This window comes from Ascaphus truei, unplaced genomic scaffold (genome assembly GCF_040206685.1).
Source record: "Ascaphus truei isolate aAscTru1 unplaced genomic scaffold, aAscTru1.hap1 HAP1_SCAFFOLD_1848, whole genome shotgun sequence".
Classification (NCBI taxonomy): Eukaryota; Metazoa; Chordata; class Amphibia; order Anura; family Ascaphidae; genus Ascaphus; species Ascaphus truei.
In genome coordinates, this window is record NW_027454750.1 from 28,722 (window position 1) to 35,592 (window position 6,871).

Consider the following 6,871-nt stretch of genomic DNA (forward strand, 5'->3'; position numbering starts at 1 on the left):
AAGTCATACGCTATCCCTAAGTATAGTAACAGGGAAGGGATCTGGGGCGGGATGGTATAAAGCACACAGGCCTCACGCCTAGAAGTCCTACGCTATCCCTAAGTATAGTAACAGGGAGGGATCTGGGGCGGGATGGTATAAAGCACACAGACCTCACGCCTAGAAGTTCTACGCTATCCCTAAGTATAGTAACAGGGAAGGGATCTGGGGCAGGATGGTATAAAGCACACAGGCCTCACGCCTAGAAGTTCTGCGCTATCCCTAAGTATAGTAACAGGGAAGGGATCTGGGGTGGGATGGTATAAAGCACACAGACCCCACGCCTAGAAGTTCTACGCTATCCCTAAGTATAGTAACAGGGAAGGGATCTGGGGCAGGATGGTATAAAGCACACAGAGCCCAAGCCTAGAAGTTCTACGCTATCCCTAAGTATAGTAACAGGGTGGGATCTGGGGCGGGATGGTATAAAGCACACAGGCCTCACGCCTAGAAGTTCTGCGCTATCCCTAAGTATAGTAACAGGGTGGGATGGTATAAAGCACACAGACCCCACGCCTAGAAGTTCTACGCTATCCCTAAGTATAGTAACAGGGAAGGGATCTGGGGCAGGATGGTATAAAGCACACAGGCCTCACGCCTAGAAGTTCTACGCTATCCCTAAGTATAGTAACAGGGAGGGATCTGGGGCGGGACGGTATAAAGCACACAGGCCTCACGCCTAGAAGTTCTACGCTATCCCTAAGTATAGTAACAGGGAGGGATCTGGGGCGGGATGGTATAAAGCACACAGACCTCACGCCTAGAAGTTCTGCGCTATCCCTAAGTATAGTAACAGGGAAGGGATCTGGGGTGGGATGGTATAAAGCACACAGACCCCACGCCTAGAAGTTCTACGCTATCCCTAAGTATAGTAACAGGGAAGGGATCTGGGGCGGGATGGTATAAAGCACACAGACCCCACGCCTAGAAGTTCTACGCTATCCCTAAGTATAGTAACAGGGAAGGGATCTGGGGCGGGATGGTATAAAGCACACAGACCTTACGCCTAGAAGTTCTACGCTATCCCTAAGTATAGTAACAGGGAGGGATCTGGGGTGGGATGGTATAAAGCACACAGACCTCACGCCTAGAAGTTCTACGTTATCCCTAAGTATAGTAACAGGGAAGGGATCTGGGGCGGGACGGTATAAAGCACACAGACCCCACGGCTAGAAGTTCTACGCTATCCCTAAGTATAGTAACAGGGAAGGGATCTGGGGTGGGATGGTATAAAGCACACAGACCTTACGCCTAGAAGTTCTACGCTATCCCTAAGTATAGTAACAGGGAGGGATCTGGGGCGGGATGGTATAAAGCACACAGACCCCACGGCTAGAAGTTCTACGCTATCCCTAAGTATAGTAACGGGGAAGGGATCTGGGGTGGGACGGTATAAAGCACACAGACCCCACGCCTAGAAGTTCTACGCTATCCCTAAGTATAGTAACAGGGAGGGATCTGGGGCGGGATGGTATAAAGCACACAGACCCCACGCCTAGAAGTCCTACGCTATCCCTAAGTATAGTAACAGGGAAGGGATCTGGGGCGGGATGGTATAAAGCACACAGACCCCACGGCTAGAAGTTCTACGCTATCCCTAAGTATAGTAACGGGGAAGGGATCTGGGGTGGGACGGTATAAAGCACACAGACCCCACGCCTAGAAGTTCTACGCTATCCCTAAGTATAGTAACAGGGAAGGGATCTGGGGCGGGACGGTATAAAGCACACAGACCCCACGCCTAGAAGTTCTACGCTATCCCTAAGTATAGTAACAGGGTGGGATCTGGGGCGGGATGGTATAAAGCACACAGACCCCACGGCTAGAAGTTCTACGCTATCCCTAAGTATAGTAACAGGGAGGGATCTGGGGCGGGATGGTATAAAGCACACAGACCCCACGCCTAGAAGTTCTACGCTATCCCTAAGTATAGTAACAGGGAAGGGATCTGGGGCGGGATGGTATAAAGCACACAGGCCTCACGCCTAGAAGTTCTACGCTATCCCTAAGTATAGTAACAGGGAGGGATCTGGGGCGGGATGGTATAAAGCACACAGACCTCACGCCTAGAAGTTCTACGCTATCCCTAAGTATAGTAACAGGGAAGGGATCTGGGGCGGGATGGTATAAAGCACACAGGCCTCACGCCTAGAAGTTCTACGCTATCCCTAAGTATAGTAACAGGGAGGGATCTGGGGCGGGATGGTATAAAGCACACAGGCCTCACGCCTAGAAGTTCTACGCTATCCCTAAGTATAGTAACAGGGAAGGGATCTGGGGTGGGACGGTATAAAGCACACAGACCTCACGCCTAGAAGTTCTACGCTATCCCTAAGTATAGTAACCAGGAGGGATCTGGGGCGGGATGGTATAAAGCACACAGACCTCACGCCTAGAAGTTCTACGCTATCCCTAAGTATAGTAACAGGGAGGGATCTGGGGCGGGATGGTATAAAGCACATAGACCCCACGCCTAGAAGTTCTACGCTATCTCTAAGTATAGTAACAGGGAGGGATCTGGGGCGGGATGGTATAAAGCACACAGACCCCACGCCTAGAAGTTCTACGCTATCCCTAAGTATAGTAACAGGGAGGGGATCTGGGGCGGGATGGTATAAAGCACACAGGCCTCACGCCTAGAAGTTCTACGCTATCCCTAAGTATAGTAACAGGGAGGGATCTGGGGCGGGATGGTATAAAGCACACAGGCCTCACGCCTAGAAGTTCTACGCTATCTCTAAGTATAGTAACAGGGAAGGGATCTGGGGCGGGACGGTATAAAGCACACAGACCTCACGCCTAGAAGTCCTACGCTATCCCTAAGTATAGTAACAGGGAGGGATCTGGGGCGGGATGGTATAAAGCACACAGGCCTCACGCCTAGAAGTTCTACGCTATCCCTAAGTATAGTAACAGGGAGGGATCTGGGGCGGGATGGTATAAAGCACACAGGCCTCACGCCTAGAAGTTCTACGCTATCTCTAAGTATAGTAACAGGGAAGGGATCTGGGGCGGGACGGTATAAAGCACACAGACCTCACGCCTAGAAGTCCTACGCTATCCCTAAGTATAGTAACAGGGAGGGATCTGGGGCGGGATGGTATAAAGCACACAGGCCTCACGCCTAGAAGTTCTACGCTATCCCTAAGTATAGTAACAGGGAAGGGATCTGGGGCGGGACGGTATAAAGCACACAGACCTCACGCCTAGAAGTTCTACGCTATCCCTAAGTATAGTAACAGGGAGGGATCTGGGGCGGGATGGTATAAAGCACACAGACCTCACGCCTAGAAGTCCTACGCTATCCCTAAGTATAGTAACAGGGAAGGGATCTGGGGCGGGATGGTATAAAGCACACAGACCTCACGGCTAGAAGTTCTACGCTATCCCTAAGTATAGTAACGGGGAAGGGATCTGGGGCCGGATGGTATAAAGCACACAGACCCCACGCCTAGAAGTTCTACGCTATCCCTAAGTATAGTAACGGGGAAGGGATCTGGGGCGGGACGGTATAAAGCACACAGACCTCACGCCTAGAAGTTCTACGCTATCCCTAAGTATAGTAACAGGGAGGGATCTGGAGCGGGATGGTATAAAGCACACAGACCTCACGGCTAGAAGTTCTACGCTATCCCTAAGTATAGTAACAGGGAGGGATCTGGGGCGGGACGGTATAAAGCACACAGACCTCACGCCTAGAAGTTCTACGCTATCCCTAAGTATAGTAACAGGGAGGGATCTGGAGCGGGATGGTATAAAGCACACAGACCTCACGGCTAGAAGTTCTACGCTATCCCTAAGTATAGTAACAGGGAGGGATCTGGGGCGGGACGGTATAAAGCACACAGACCTCACGCCTAGAAGTTCTACGCTATCCCTAAGTATAGTAACAGGGAGGGATCTGGAGCGGGATGGTATAAAGCACACAGACCTCACGGCTAGAAGTTCTACGCTATCCCTAAGTATAGTAACAGGGAGGGATCTGGGGCGGGACGGTATAAAGCACACAGACCTCACGCCTAGAAGTTCTACGCTATCCCTAAGTATAGTAACAGGGAGGGATCTGGGGCGGGACGGTATAAAGCACACAGACCCCACGGCTAGAAGTTCTACGCTATCCCTAAGTATAGTAACAGGGAAGGGATCTGGGGCGGGATGGTATAAAGCACACAGGCCTCACGCCTAGAAGTTCTACGCTATCCCTAAGTATAGTAACAGGGAGGGATCTGGGGCGGGACGGTATAAAGCACACAGACCCCACGGCTAGAAGTTCTACGCTATCCCTAAGTATAGTAACAGGGAAGGGATCTGGGGCGGGATGGTATAAAGCACACAGGCCTCACGCCTAGAAGTTCTACGCTATCCCTAAGTATAGTAACAGGGAAGGGATCTGGGGCGGGATGGTATAAAGCACACAGACCTCACGCCTAGAAGTTCTACGCTATCCCTAAGTATAGTAACAGGGAGGGATCTGGAGCGGGATGGTATAAAGCACACAGACCTCACGGCTAGAAGTTCTACGCTATCCCTAAGTATAGTAACAGGGAGGGATCTGGGGCGGGACGGTATAAAGCACACAGACCTCACGCCTAGAAGTTCTACGCTATCCCTAAGTATAGTAACAGGGAGGGATCTGGGGCGGGACGGTATAAAGCACACAGACCCCACGGCTAGAAGTTCTACGCTATCCCTAAGTATAGTAACAGGGAGGGATCTGGGGCGGGATGGTATAAAGCACACAGACCTCACGCCTAGAAGTTCTACGCTATCCCTAAGTATAGTAACGGGAGGGATCTGGGGCGGGATGGTATAAAGCACACAGACCTCACGCCTAGAAGTTCTACGCTATCCCTAAGTATAGTAACAGGGAGGGATCTGGGGCGGGATGGTATAAAGCACACAGGCCTCACGCCTAGAAGTTCTACGCTATCCCTAAGTATAGTAACAGGGAGGGATCTGGGGCGGGATGGTATAAAGCACACAGACCTCACGCCTAGAAGTTCTACGCTATCCCTAAGTATAGTAACAGGGAGGGATCTGGGGCGGGACGGTATAAAGCACACAGACCTCACGCCTAGAAGTTCTACGCTATCCCTAAGTATAGTAACAGGAAGGGATCTGGGGCGGGATGGTATAAAGCACACAGGCCTCACGCCTAGAAGTTCTACGCTATCCCTAAGTATAGTAACAGGGAGGGATCTGGGGCGGGATGGTATAAAGCACACAGACCCCACGGCTAGAAGTGCTACGCTATCCCTAAGTATAGTAACAGGGAGGGGATCTGGGGCGGGATGGTATAAAGCACACAGACCCCACGGCTAGAAGTTCTACGCTATCCCTAAGTATAGTAACAGGGAGGGGATCTGGGGCGGGATGGTATAAAGCACACAGACCTCACGCCTAGAAGTTCTACGCTATCCCTAAGTATAGTAACGGGGAAGGGATCTGGGGCGGGATGGTATAAAGCACACAGACCCCACGCCTAGAAGTTCTACGCTATCCCTAAGTATAGTAACAGGGGAGGGATCTGGGGCGGTACGGTATAAAGCACACAGGCCTCACGCCTAGAAGTTCTACGCTATCCCTAAGTATAGTAACAGGGAGGGATCTGGGGCGGGATGGTATAAAGCACACAGACCTCACGCCTAGAAGTTCTACGCTATCCCTAAGTATAGTAACAGGAAGGGATCTGGGGCGGGATGGTATAAAGCACACAGGCCTCACGCCTAGAAGTTCTACGCTATCCCTAAGTATAGTAACAGGGAGGGATCTGGGGCGGGATGGTATAAAGCACACAGACCTCACGCCTAGAAGTTCTACGCTATCCCTAAGTATAGTAACAGGGAGGGATCAGGGGCGGGATGGTATAAAGCACACAGACCCCACGCCTAGAAGTTCTACGCTATCCCTAAGTATAGTAACAGGGGAGGGATCTGGGGCGGTACGGTATAAAGCACACAGGCCTCACGCCTAGAAGTTCTACGCTATCCCTAAGTATAGTAACAGGGAGGGATCTGGGGCGGGATGGTATAAAGCACACAGACCTCACGCCTAGAAGTTCTACGCTATCCCTAAGTATAGTAACAGGGAGGGATCTGGGGCGGGATGGTATAAAGCACACAGACCCCACGCCTAGAAGTTCTACGCTATCCCTAAGTATAGTAACAGGGGAGGGATCTGGGGCGGTACGGTATAAAGCACACAGGCCTCACGCCTAGAAGTTCTACGCTATCCCTAAGTATAGTAACAGGGAGGGATCTGGGGCGGGATGGTATAAAGCACACAGACCCCACGCCTAGAAGTTCTACGCTATCCCTAAGTATAGTAACAGGGAGGGATCTGGGGCGGGATGGTATAAAGCACACAGACCTCACGCCTAGAAGTTCTACGCTATCCCTAAGTATAGTAACAGGGAGGGGATCTGGGGCGGGATGGTATAAAGCACACAGACCTCACGCCTAGAAGTTCTACGCTATCCCTAAGTATAGTAACAGGGAGGGATCTGGGGCGGGATGGTATAAAGCCCACAGACCCCACGCCTAGAAGTTCTACGCTATCCCTAAGTATAGTAACAGGGAAGGGATCTGGGGCGGGACGGTATAAAGCACACAGGCCTCACGCCTAGAAGTTCTACGCTATCCCTAAGTATAGTAACAGGAAGGGATCTGGGGTGGGATGGTATAAAGCACACAGACCCCACGGCTAGAAGTTCTACGCTATCCCTAAGTATAGTAACAGGGAGGGATCTGGGAGGGACGGTATAAAGCACACAGACCTCACGCCTAGAAGTTCTACGCTATCCCTAAGTATAGTAACAGGGAGGGATCTGGGG